The 14922-nt window shown below is 33.3% G+C and overlaps 1 protein-coding gene across 1 annotated transcript in view; it reads right to left on the reverse strand.

The window, feature by feature from the left end:
- Positions 1 to 14922, reverse strand: part of LOC129809918 (CD2-associated protein) — a 37574-nt gene that overhangs the window by 22166 nt on the left and 486 nt on the right. The window lies entirely within an intron of this gene.

Here is a 14922-nt window from a genome sequence, read left to right on the forward strand (position 1 = left end):
CAGAAAGTGAGCATGAATGTTAAAGGAAGTGCAGTGGTCGTAAATCTTTTATGTAATAATTATGGGGACAATGGGGACAATGTGTAAGTTTGGACGAACCTTTTTGAGAGTTCTTGACTGTTAATTTAATATTCATTTAGTAATTAATTAAATTCTAAAATGTTTTAGAAGGAGTTGTCTGAATTCCAAATGTGTCTGTCTTACTTTTTACTCAAGATCAAAATCCGCACCAGGCAACTTTCAATTAAAGATGTTCCTATCCTCTGAACTTAGACCTGACCCAAACACGAAAACTCCAATCTTTCCGTACAGAAGTAGATCTTGAAAAATTCGAAAATCTATTTGAAGATCCAAAAAAGAGACTTTCTTACTTCTTAACACTTTCGCAAGGTGGCGGAAGTAACATCCTGTTCGAATTTCGAAGTGCTCAAGTGTCAAAATGTGACGGTCTTCACATTTTAGTGAGGAAAAAACTGAACAACAACGATTACTGTTCTTGTCCCATTATGCAATCACCCCATAATCACTGAGTAACTCTTTTGCCAGCTTTTTAGTGTGATATTTGATAAATTTCCCCCAACTTGTTCGAAAATTTAGTATGAAAATTCGAAATTGAATTTGAATTCTTCGAACTTCAACGACTTTTTGTGCAAATAGAGTTCCATTTACCTTTCATCCAAGACACTATTGGAGAATCAAAATCTACTTGTTATCGGGCTCAATGTCTCTAGTGAACAAAAAACAGTCCTACTGTATACTACATTTCCCAGCACATAATACTAGAACTTAGTGAGTTGAATTGTTTCATTTATTCTCGCCCATTTACAGACATTATTATGGTTTGTTTATAGGGGAAGTACTTGTAATTCGGGACAGCTTGTAATTTCGGACACTTTGAGAGTAAAGCTAGACACTAAATAAATTGATTAAAATTGATTATGGAGTGTGCTTCCAGTGTATTCTATCTAAATATATATTCTTGCTAGAAGATATTGACATTCAATTCGTTCAATTTTGAATGTTGTTTGAATTAAACTTGCTTTGTTGAAACTCCAGTGTAAACATAAGCAGTTCCTGACGAAAAATATGACAAAACTGGACAAAACTTTGTATTTACTTTCTATCTTGTTTAGCCTTAGTTCAGTATTAATAATTTTTCTTCGACATTTTAAAGCGATATGATTAAATATTCATTGAATATTGTGTTAATACATGCTAACAGTGATTTATTAGATTTGAAATGAAACATGCTTTGCGAATTGCGTTTTACTGCAAAAACTAAACAATTTTGTGTGAGATTTAGGGGGAAGTCGGGCAGCTTTAAAATTGGGTTTTTGTCTTCTATTTTTAAATGGAACTAAACCTTACCGTGGTATTATTAAAATTCACAAACTAATAATTGTGAAGCTCAACGATAAGCCTCAATATCCTTTAAAAATAGAGAAAAAAAAAGTTCAATTTCAAAGGTAACCCACTTTTCCCTACCACTGAAGTTGTATTTCCTAATTAGGACAGTTGTTTTGTTTAGGATCTCAGTGGCGCAATAGGCTAGACCGTTGGCTCTTGGGCAGTGAGATCTCTGACTCGACTGTCACAGCTGTGAGTTTGAGTCCCGCCCGGTGCAATCAACTGAATGTCGGGAAAACATTTTTCTCTGTAATAAAATGCATCGCCTCTGCCCAAAAACCTTCAGGAGCACGGAAGAAGCATTCACTACGGGGAAGGCGTTCCTGGGCGATCTACGATCTGCAGATTCTTCCAACACGAGGCACCTTGTAATGATTATATTGTAATACCAAGTAAAGTGTCTCGATACGATTAATAATAATAGTTGTTTTATTTCTTGAAATTCTATAAATTTCTAATTTTTGTTGATTGTACAATGCCTAAAGAAACAAAACAGCATTACCGCTACAAATGATATGCAGTGCAAAAAACGTAGTAGGATTTCTAAAAGAAAAGGGAATACATGAATCTGCGCGTACTTAGAGTGCCGAAGTCAACGCTCGTTAATGAATTATATGAAAAGTTTTCGTGCTCCTTGGGACATCCTGCTACTTCTTTCCGTAAGCAGGAAGAGAACTTGGTAAATTGGGTTCTTGAAATGGACGAGAATCGGTATCTTATTGCGACGAAACAGCTGTCCAAAATAACAAGCAGTGTCCAAAATTACAAGCAAGGTGTCCAAATTTACAGTAAATCCATGTCTATATTTTTATTCATTTTTTGCAGACAATTTTTGATGAACTCTTAAGAGCCCATAAGTCTAGGTCATTTCCTTTTAGTATTGGCTATTTGAAAATGTACATCATATTTCTCATAAATTTATTCTCCTATCGTTTTGTATTTTCAAAAAGCATTTCAAAAGGCGAAACTGTCCCACCAACCCTATTCCGGTACAACCTACAGTACTTACGTTACAAGGCAGACCGGTCAACGGGATTAATTTTAGTGACCGGTCATATCCGTAATTTGAAGTAAAATACATACAACCAGGCAAAATTTTACTGGTTGCAATTAGGAACTCTATTAAGTTTCCGATTTGGAATACGGGAATGTATGCAAGATTACACACAAATGGTATATTGCACTAGATAGAGTCGAAAACGAACATCAGTTCGCTAGGGAACACTTGTTGGCAATTTCGTCAAAATAGTGAAATTTATTTAATGTGTCTTATAAAATGCAAGTAATAGGACGCTATTTTTGTTAATCTCTATTTTCTTAAAAGAATAGGTCTTTAAATTTCATCATGACAGAAAATAGAGTGCCAATAGGTCATAACACAAGTTCTTAAAGTACCAATATGTGCTTCTTCGACATTTGTTAGTATTAGTTATATAGCTCTAGCTTTTAGTTATAATCAAAAAATTACCGTGTAGAATAGGCAATACCCTATACTTTGTCTGGTTATGTTCGTGAATTTATCATTTTAAATGTTCAAAATAAGAGCCCTGTGCATCTAAACTCGATTAGAAATTGTCAACTGAACTACATCATCACAGAAGCAGTGATTAAAAAAAAATCACTGCTTAATGGTCCAATCTAGACATTCATTCATGATTTTCCTCTACAAGACCAATCAATATCATTAGCGCCACAGACACAATTCTCATTCAAATTTCCAACTTTCGTTTAGCAAAAGAACCGGTTGACTCATCTTCGAATCTGCATCATTGATTAGTTTTCAGAGACAAAAATTCCCATTTTCTCTGACATCATCTTACATTATCAAATATAGTGTTACGTTTGAGAGTTTTGCACTAGCACAGTATTTTTTTTTCCTTCTCTTTCCACTTAATGCCTTCCATTTTTCAATATGAATTATTCATGAATGACAAATTAGAAATGCATCGCGAAATACATCTCACTATATGACTCTCTTCCCATTTTCCATTTATGCTTCTTATGCTGCTTTAATGAAAAAAAATCATGTTCAAGCCCGGACCATACAATAATGTTCTTGAGAGATGATTCATTATTGGCATAAACATGGCACAAAGGACAAAAGTTAAAATACTCTCCAGTCAATTGGAAAACCAAAGTTCATAATCTTGAAGCAGGGTCAGTTATTTTCACTATAAAAATCACAACATGACTATGACTCATACGCTTGAAGATGCATTTCTATATACGATACCTCTCAATGTCAATAAGGTGAGTTCTTGGTGAAATTCTTTACCATCAGGTGTAAATTATTGATATATCCTTTCGTCATAAAGACGCCCATTGCATAAGACAACATCGCGTCTTGTTGCACATCACATGCAAAATGCACATAACTTTGGAATTTAATGCTTCGTGGAGGAATTCTTTTGCCAATTTACGCAATTTTCGAAGGAAATCCTAATTTTACATTAAATTTACTTTAGGTTTCAATAAAAATTTAACAAGGTTGTTTTACGACCGTTTGGTCTGAATATGTGTAATTATAAAAAATTAAGTACCCATGTAATGATTACGCTGTCCAGTTTACTAATAAAAAGATATTCGAATTATTAAATGTTAATTAAAGAATTTTGATATACGGTCGAATGAGCACCTCTTCGACAGGAAACCTCTATTGACACTTTTGTCAAAATGTTGAAATTTATTTTATTTATTGTTCTGGCATGAGTTACAGGCAAACGGACAATTAAAAAAATGTAAACATGAGAAAGATAAGCCATTTTCGAATATTTAACCGATTCATTAGAGATTTCAAAATCTTTCCAAAAAAATCCAAATTTAATCAAATAGGCCCTCTATACTGGTTAAAATTTGACCTTCAAAAATTCAAGATGTAGATTTTTTTTAGGTCATGGATATTAGAGGAAATATTCACCTGAACTATCTCCAAAACATAAAAAAAAATAAAAAAAATCGTAGGAGTCGTTTTCGAAATAAACCAAAAATATGGTTTTCGAAAATTATAATGATCCTTCCGTCGACTTATGGGGAGGGTCACGGAAGAACGAAAATTCGTATCTCTTACCGTTTGGTCTCTAAATGGATTAAAAGTTTAGGGACAGAAAAAAATATTTAAAAATTAAAAGAATATTTATTAACAAAGTGAAGACTGGTATTTATTAACGTTCGAGAACTTTGAAACCCGAACAGGAAGTACTTCAGCCACCTTTGCAACTAATCAAGAAATAAGAATGTCTCTGTTCTGGCTTTTCAAAAAAATCTTTGGATTTTTCAAATTCTATTTGTGATTGGTAATATTCTGTTTTTAGGATGTGCTTATGAATGCCAGTTATAATATAAAATTGGAAATTATCTCTGTTTTTCAAGATTGATAAGGCATTTTATCCAAAATGGCAAAATAAAAGGCTTATTTGTCAACTGATTTAGATCAAGACGGGATTATTTTGGCAAGTTTTACAATTCCCATAAGTCCAAATTGATTTTAAATCGTGCTAAAATCGTTAAAACTGGACTAATTTTTATCAGAAAGTTAATTATATTATTTCAATGGTAGCAAAATAAATTAATCAATAATAAATTTTATTAAATAAATTAAATTATTAAAATTATAAACAATAAATTAATTCTCAATTAGGGCGGGTTTGCTGCAATGTCTGGTTAAAATTTATAGGGGTTTTTCTTGATTTTGCTGTGATTTTTCATTATTAAGGATTTTTCGTTAAATTTATAATAACTATGAGTGTTTTAATTTAACACAAGTACTTATAATACAAATAAAGCCAGTTTCCCCAATAGAATATACATTCGAAGATCGGCTTCGAAAGTCAAAGTAAGGACATTTCTAATTCACGTGTCATCCGCGTGATGGCCGAAATATTTCTTTTTCGAATTTCGAATAGGTCTGAGTGTGTCAGTCTTTTTACTTTAATAGGGATAATCAAAACAACGAGTATCATAATAATAGGGTAAGTGTGCCAAATTTCGGCATAGTTGAATGCAAGCGCCAAAGCCTCAAGTTCGGAATGTAATATTTTTAAAACAAATTGATTTTTTTGTTACTTTTTTATAAGGAGTGTTGTTTGGAATCTTGTAGACAGTTTGGCTCCGTTCAGTAATAACCTTTCGAAGAGACAAAGCCACTCCAAAGCCAAGCATTAAAATCATTTTTAATAGATTTCAAAATGAATAAAAATGTAGACATAGCATTATTGGTGGCCTATTCCGGCCACCTTTATTCTCATAGTTCATTGCCCTTCCGGAATTCTTCCAATGTCTTTTTGACATCAGTTTGTTCGTCGAAGCGACATTTTTTGTTATTTTTTTGCATTGTATAATCTCTGGAGTATGCAGAAAATAAATATTCATGGAAATTCGAGAAACAAAAAATGTTGCCGAAATTGCAAGCTGGCCGGAATATGGTACAGTTATCCTAATATCCGTCCCATGAATTCCTTAATAATCTATGTATTATGAAAACTCGAATTTCTGTATGCATTTTTCGAACATTAACGACATTTTATACAAATTAAGGGAAAGTGCCCTCGAGTCGACCGGTTCCTCGACTCAACCGGTCGTCAATATTTGAATGTTTTAATGGTGAATTTCTATAAAATTGCCAATGATTCGTATTTATTTTTGGAATAATTGACTTATTAATGTTAGATCATACGCCAAATATTAGTGAAAATATAAATAAATTGTATAAATAACTCTACCGGTCGAATTGAGGAACCGGTCGACTTGAGGGCGTTTTATCTTATTTAGCCAAGACACTTTTGAAGAATTAAACTGTGTCTTTGATCACCACGATTGCGCCCATCTTCGTCTTAGCGTTGTTACCCAACCTCCAATGCAAATCGATGGAAAAGCTCCTTAATTACAGGTATAAGCCAAGATACATCAACAAGGTGGTCTGACTTCTTTGTTTTTAAATTCAGTTTTTCAATTTGAGAATTTGATTAGAGTTCAAGCACATTGCGAATTTTTTTCGCTATTGTTTTCAGTTTGATAGCTCCATTGTTAAGCAGAATGAGACATATTTATAATTTTTTTTAGAGTCTTTTGAGACAATTCAGTTGCCTTTTTTTGCTCCCACTCTTGTAAATTAATCAATTCATAGCAGAGTGTTGAAAATTAGCTTACAGTTTAACATCCGTTTCAAATTAGATTTGTCTGTGATCCAATGACCCAGTATTTAAATCACTATAATTTAGTGGTCAAGGTTAAGTTATCAAGTTAAAATCTCCAAGCAAATAAAGGTCCCTACAATTAAACATTTTGTTCAGTGATCCCTAAATTTTGCAATAACCATATATACTAAAAGTACTCTGGCAATTATTCCAAAATGTTATAATGAGCAATCCTTACAAAATAAACTTTATTGCTCAAACATTTTATTAATATCCTTGCCTTTGCAGTTATGGATGTGAGAACATAATGGTAATCATGTAAATTGTTAGGCATTCAAATAATAGTAAAGGAACAAAAGTGTCACAGCAAAATTGACCCAGATCATTGTCATCATCAAAGGCACAATTATCATGTACAACTATCTTACATGGCACGTACGACAATTTCATTAAGTCATCCTCCATGAGAGTTTATGCTAAAACAGAGTCATGGAAAATCAAATCACCCACACTATATTTGCTATCCACTCTAACCCAAGAACGCTATTTTGAGCTGCAACAGACAGGAAAATATTGAGGATTTTCTTTCGTTTGGAGAAATTGAAGGTCTTCTTCGAACGATGGTAAACAACACATGACATATTAATTGGTGGGTTTGGAGGAGGAAAAAAAAACGGCAGACAAGGAAGTGAATCAACAGTCTGATGCCTTGCTTGAGGAAATTTCACCACAAGTGCTTTCTCATTGGAAAACAAGAGGAAAAAGTATTTACGGAAAAATGCCAATAAAAGTTTTCTTTGAAAAATCATTGACCCAGTAATACATGTTGCAATTTTCATTTTTCATCAAAATACCCCATGATTCCTTATCAAAAGCCACTAAAAGTGAGGTTTCTTCATCTATTCATGGTTTATGAGTCACATGTAGTATTTTTTTGCTTTGGGCTTTGATTTTTTGTGTTATCACAGCTATTGGTTCGGTCAACTGTTTCTGATTGATCTCATATCAACTATACCAAACCATAAATTTACTGAGTGGTTGTAACAAGAAATTTAGCCATAGACACTACTAATTATCTAGTACAATACACCAAAATCGTTTAATCCGAGACACCTTCTTTTTTCTCTCTTTGAATCAATTAACTTTTGCGCCTTTAATCTAGGCAAACCTTTACCGGTCCCGCTGCAACTAGACCACAAGTTTAGGCCCCTCGGCTTCTGTGTGCTAAAGGGAAACACACAGTGCCGTTTCTGTATTGCAGTAGAGGCGGTAGACTAGTTTTAGTAGTAAACACTTAATCGTATCCGATTGATATCTTTATGCAGAATTCGTTTCTGTACCGGACTGCCTCATTCACTGGAATAACTCTATAGGCTGCTGAAAAATCTACAGTTCCCGAATTTCGAAACCGATACCTCACAGTAATAGAGACACTAAACTACCAACTGATCGACTGAAGCTCTGTTCACTAAGTTTAACTTGGTCCTGCACAACTTTTTATTGAAGCGCCCCAATTCATTGCCGGACTTCCAAAGTCTCAATTTTACCCCTTAGAATGGCACTTACCACGAATAAACACTTGTGGTGGTTCTCATTGCGAGCTCCTCGCACACACAATGTGCACTAACTTGCAAAGCTCTTGTGATACTGTAATGTCACGGCCTGAGCTCGTTAAGTCGTGTAATATCGGAAATTTTGTGTAGATAACTGTGATGGAAATTACAGATAGCCATACTGGCAACACTAATCCAGCTCATTCACGGTGCCTTGATAAATATTTTTGCGCCAAAAAGATATCACAGAAAGAAAAATTCACATAGAAGGAAATTGTCTTCTTGATAACTTTATCAGACGACGGATAGCTGTTAACTACACACTCTTTCATTTGAATCTTGTAGAAAAATAAAGAAAATTAAAGTATAACCTATAAAATGGTAAGCTTCCTTGTCCCAACCTAAACCGGTCTTAAGTCTAGCTAGAGGTTTATCCCAGTTCCCGAAGGTCTCAAAATCGTAAATAGCGAGCAATTTTAATGCTTTTTGAGAACCTAATAGGTCTTTATCTTTAATAATCCAATCCTAAGTTAAATTTTACTTAAAAAGTCGCGATTGATAAGAAATTAGAGTAGTGAAGCCATATGGCTAAGCCTTAGGTTTGAAGCCCGTATCATGGATCATTTCTCTTTAATTCAATGTAAAGTTAAAGTTTTCCAAAAATTTTGTGTATTAAGAAATTATACAAGTTAAGCCTGTGTGGCTAGTCTTAAAGCTTAACCCTTTAAGGACGATTTGAACACCGGTGTCCCATAAAGAAAATAATTTTTCCTGACTACTTAAAGTTATTTTTCCCTTATGTTTGTAAGTTTTTGCAAAGTAGAAGGTTGATCGAATCTAAGATTTTTTTTGCAAGTCTCCAGGTATTTGTTATACAGCAAATTTTTAAGCTTAAAAATGACGAATTTTTGAATTCTCATAATGAAAATTAATTTTAATAATTTTTTATACTTTCAATTTTTTTAAGCAAACCCGTTTTGGAAAAAGAAACTACAAATACTCAAACATAATATTTTTCATTAGAATGAAAATTATCATTCATTGGTATTGTAAGAAAAATTACTTAAGTCCCTATCGCTCATAGAGGAAAAAAAAATACACCGAATCAGACTCGTTTGGATTTTCTAAGGTTAGATGTAAGACCTTTTACTGATTTTGTTTATCGGTATCATTTTTATTGCTGATTTTCGATCCGCAAAAACTGTTTCGTCGTTAAAGGGTTAAATAGACTCAAACTGATCCTCGAGAATATTTGACCTGTAAAATTTGGCAGTAAAGATCTATCCCAAACTGCCGTACACTAAGGGTTTTGAATTATCGATTAGAACTCATTTGTCTACAAATTTCTTTTACCGGATTTTTACTGCCAGATTTTACTGATTAAATATTCTCGGCGATCAGCCTGAGTCTATTTAGGCCCTTAGGTCTGAAATCCATATTACGTTTGTAAGTTTAATCTGTGATTCCGAAAATCATCGGATGAAAAACATGGTACAGCGTACAGCCGACCGATCGTAATACGCTAAAATTGTAGTTTGGTTGGAAAGATATTTGACATTTTTTTTACTCATTAGTTCACCTTAAGGTAAATTCGAATAGGTTTGCTTTTTTAAAACCTAGCTATCTACTAGACTTCTTCATATTTTAATGTATTTTTCAACGACTAGGCTATGATCTTAAGGAGATTTTTGACAGGTTATACGCCCAACCCAAACCTTTATACGGGCTTCAGACCTAAGGCATAGCCACAACTTCTCTAATATCTTATCAGTCAAGATTTTTTGGAAAATTTTGAATTGGGATTGGATTAATAAGGGCAAATGACCTATTACATTTTGAAAAATCAATAAAATCGGTTGCTGTTTAAAGTTTTGAGACCCTCGGGAACTGGGCTAAAGCTCTAGTCTGAAGACGGTCTTACAGAAGTTTCCCATACTTGAAAGTTCAGTGTATCGATTTCGAAATATGTTGCTTTGAATTTTATTCTTTGAATTTTCGTTTTAGCTAAAAAATCGACATATACGCTTATTTTCTGATTTAAAGATTCATCGCATTCATCGTCGAAATATTGTAAGTCTACTCGAGATATTTTTTAAACGTTTAGTTTTAGGAGTTTTCGGTATGTTTCATCAAATCGTTTTGTACCTAAATTTCAATCAAGCTGTTTTCGAAATACGATAAAATCCGAATTTGAGCTAACAAACCGGATTTCCTATGAAGGAATCACAAGTCTCACAAACTAAAGTAAACCTATCACAACCATTATGTGTGAAAAGAACATATAAATCTTTTATTGTTATTGAACATAAAGTAAAGTGACATAAAATAGGCAAAAAAAAGAAAGACATAATGGACTGTGATGGAAAATGTTTACTTCTTCTCTTTTTTTCTATATACACCATTTTTCTTCCCCTTTCAACCAATTTGCCAAAGAGACTCTTTGGCACGATGAAAGTTACTTTCGCTCCAGACACACAATTTTTAATTAATAGTTTTACCGTCTCCAATTATTCGCTCAAGAAACACTTGATGCAATTGCTCTTTGGAGATCTATCGACCGCAGCATTTTACTATATTTTGCTTTTTCCCCTTAAATGGTATTTGATCTACTTGATGTGGTTTTGTGCTTGAAATTAGGTGCAGGGATTTTTTCTTTTGTAGCTTCCACCAAGGAAAGCTACTTTAGCCACAACAAAAGCGACTGCTTTTAAAAAGAGAATTCCCTATTCCCAGCTGACCACAAATAAATGTCTATTGTGATGATTAATAATCCTCTCAGTACTAATATCATTACTTGTGGTCTATTCGTATGCTATATGAATAAGGGATAGAACAAAATGCACAAAGCACTTCAAGCAAGGGGAACACTTGTTTTATAAATAAACCAAGTTTATGGAGAAACATTATTATTCAGAAAAATGTCAACATGATGATTGAAAATCACAATTGCAGACACGCTTTGTTGTCATTTGCATTGCGCTCATTTAAAATTTCCTGCAATTTGGAATGAGAATTCAATGGACTGAATATTGTTGCATATTTTGCATTTTTAAGCCACAGAAGAGAAAGATAATCTCAAAATACATTCGTGACAGTGATAAGGATGTTATAAAAGCTTCAAGGCTCAATATATAAAAACCTTAAAATGCCCTAAAATTTCGCTATAACTTTTATACTTTTTTAATATCAGTTATAAGGTAATAAAAAGGGGATAACGTAAAGTACAAATTACAAATTAATTTAGCTTACAGAGAATTGTAATTTAAAGATAAAATGTGCTATATTTATTATATAATTGTGCTTCAAAAGGTGTACTCCCTTCCAGAACATTTGGCTTAAGGCAAATAATGCAAATAATGTAAATAATACAAAGAAACTGATATTAAATGGAAGGTATTACATTAAGTGCAGAGTAATCGGAATTTTAGTTCATGTTAATGACCTATGGTAATTGATATTCAATTGTGTCCCTTTTTGTCACAAAATACTGAATAAATTACAAAAATAAAAATTAAATTATAAGAATTATGCCAGAAAAAAATTCATCATTCTTCACTAATTTAATTAAACAAATAATTCCAGTTATCTTCATTCCCATATTTGCACAGCTTATACTTGAATGAAGTCACTTAGTTTCAAAGTTTCTTTTAAAAATTCCGTACGTTCCTAGCCAAAGTATTGTAAGACTTGTACATTTGTGTAGAACAAACAAAATCGACTTTCTTTATGCGAATTGCTACAATGCGAATCGATACAATGCATGGGCACTTTCCCCTATACTTAAGTCATGCTGAATTATATGGAATAACGTTTCTATGATCACCACCAAAATATGTATGATCTTCGGGTACGCCATAGTAGTTTCATTTTGGTATTCGAGAATATAAATAGAAGAAAAGACTTGAGAATAAATTAGAAGAAGCTGACACTTTTATTACTCTTCACGCATAAGAATGTAAAATCATCTAAAAGGGAGACATTACTCAAACAACCCATTAATGATTCACACTAAACTGGTGATCTTATTATTTTTAACAATTTTTGTTCATGAAGATTTTGGACAATAGCTAGAAATATTTTGAAAACAGAATATGTTCTTTAGAGGTAATCATAATTAAATGGTGGAGATTTACTTCAAAATGCTACATTTTGATGAAAATCTTTAACAATATGTGAAGAAGCCTTTATAGTCCTCTACACACATCTCGATTTGCACATACAGTAGACTCTCGCTAATTCGACGCAATTAAGTTCGAACTATTTTTTAATTTGAGCAGCAGTTAAATTTGAAAAAAAGTTCATCGATATTTTTTAGGTTTTCTAATAAAGCAAATATAGCTCAACTTTGCCATGTTTTGTTTTAGTTATTATGTGATTTTGCATTATTAAGAGGTTTTCATGAAATTTACCATAAGTATGAGTATGTAAACTTAATATGAGTATGCAGATGAATAATAAAAATCGTTGCATTTCAAAGTTTGTCGCCCGAATTTCTCTCTATTTTGGGTGACATTTCGGTCCCAAATGCCCGAATTTAAGAGAGTCTACTGTACTTTATTCTTGGTAGAGAAAAAAAAATTGTCGAAGTTCCTTCAAAATGTCAAATTTTCAGATTTTAATTTTTACGTTTTGTGTCAAAAAAGTCTCCCAGCAGCGAAAGGAAAACTTACATTAAGTGATAGTGATAAGTAAGGCTCCGTGTAAGCCTTACTTTTCAACGACATGTAAGCCATTCGAAAGCTTTGCAAGTGTATTGCTTTCAAAATGAAACATGTATGGTATATGAAAGAGTATACTATCATGTAAAGAATAAGTAAGTCACAGTGTAAGGCTTTCTTTCTATGAACATGTAAACGATACAAAGGCTTTACCATGTATTGCTTTCGTAATATTAATATGTAAGGTATATGAAAGGGTTCACCTTCATGTAAGGCTTAAGTAAGGTGTAAAGCTTTCTTTTAATCAACACGTAAACTATTCTAAAGGTTTACCATGTTTTGCTTTCATAAAATTTAGAAATAAGGTATATGAAAGTTTATCTGTCATGTAAGGTAAAAGTACAGTAGAGTGTAAGTGTTTCCCTTCTTCGACAATAAATCATTATGAAAGTTTTACTATGTATTATTTGCAAAATAATCAACATGTAAGTTTTATGAAAGATACATTATCATGTGAGACATAAGTATGCTTTACGAATGGCTTACTAGAAATTTTCACTTTAAGAATATAATTCATGCGAGGTACACCGAAGTCCTGCTATAAAGATTCAGTTGAATTATTTTATTTCTATTCATCAGTGGGGCTTAGTTGGACTAAAACCTACTATTAAGATGAATGATTATAAATATGATTCTTATGATCATATTCTAAAGTGATTTTTTAATTAGAGTCACTTTAAGTTTTGATACGAATGCTTTTCATGAAAAGCGTTTGTCGGCCTTATATTTAAGGCTTACGTAGGTGACAAAAAGGTAGCTATACAATGTTAAACGTTCATAAGAGTTAGTTTAACGTATGGCTTACGGGATGGTCCTTTTTAAGGCTTACCTAGAGCATTTTTTCCCTTCTGGGATGCTTTACATGAATGCGTTTCTTATGGTTTACATGTATTTATTACTATAGTTTTACAGAATTTGCTTACAAATGCTTTACATATGTATTTATGTAAGGCATCCTTAAAAGCCATAAACATGCATTCAATCAGAGGAATGACATTAGCTCTGAAAAATGCGACCAGTTTTAGTGTAAATTTTTCCCTGTTTTCGCACATATTTAACAAGATATCTCCGATACTACGTAGGTTGCCAACTTGGGGTTTTCGGTTGCCCATTCGATATTAAATTGGCTTTTATTTTGTAATTGTATTTTTTGCTAATTCATTCCGCCATGACAGAAAACACCGAATAAACTCCAAAGTTTTTTCGGCATGCTAGAAACATATGGGAAATATAGGAAACGTCATGCCCCTGCATTCAATAGCTTAACTATACCTTACAAGTAAGGCTTACGTAGGTGACAAAAGTGTGGTTATACCGTGTTAAACCTCCATAAGTGATAGTGATTAGTAAGGCTTACATGCACTATCATGTAAAACTTATGTAAGGCATCTTTTCGCTGCTGGGAAAGAACATTTTTAAGAGAACTTGCGATACCAGAAGATTGACCATGATCCCAGAAATCAAGAGCTTCTCAAGGAACTATTAATAAGTACTGCATGATAATGCACACTTGAGGTAAGTGATTAAACTAAAGCATTTTTTAACAAAATTATATCAGTGGGAGTGTTTTTTATTGCTATTTCTAATCCACAAATTATACATAGCACTCTTGTCTGAGGCCAAGCTGTAAAAATCGCAGGAAACGAAAGAGTGATAAGAAAATATTTCTTTTGCTGGATGAAATGATATTCACAGACTTCAAAGAGTATTTAAAATAAGATTTTCTTGAAAAAAAACTACCCCTAACAAAATGTATACTGAAGTGCTTTCATGTAAGGTCATTCGCATATCCCATAAAAGGGATGGAAGGTCACCTGGGTTAGGGAGTGCTATGGAAACGCCCGCGGGGCACTTTTCCGGCTCCCTCAGTAGCAAAATCAAGTATTCTTGGACCGTTTCTTTGTTGCGAGAGAGTTCGCGACATTCCCGGAACACCGCACTAAGCATTCTTCCGCGTGGTGGCCCATTTACAGTTACCCATCTCTCTTCACACTTCCTCTCCGTCTTCCATCGTGTTCGCGAGTGTCTTGGGAAAATTCACACCTCAAGGAGGGAACTTATGGGGATTTGGAAATGCCCCAGGAGGCGCAAAAGGCTCTTCCGGATGGCAAA

The sequence above is a fragment of the Phlebotomus papatasi genome, chromosome 1, assembly GCF_024763615.1.
Source record: "Phlebotomus papatasi isolate M1 chromosome 1, Ppap_2.1, whole genome shotgun sequence".
NCBI lineage: Eukaryota > Metazoa > Arthropoda > Insecta > Diptera > Psychodidae > Phlebotomus > Phlebotomus papatasi.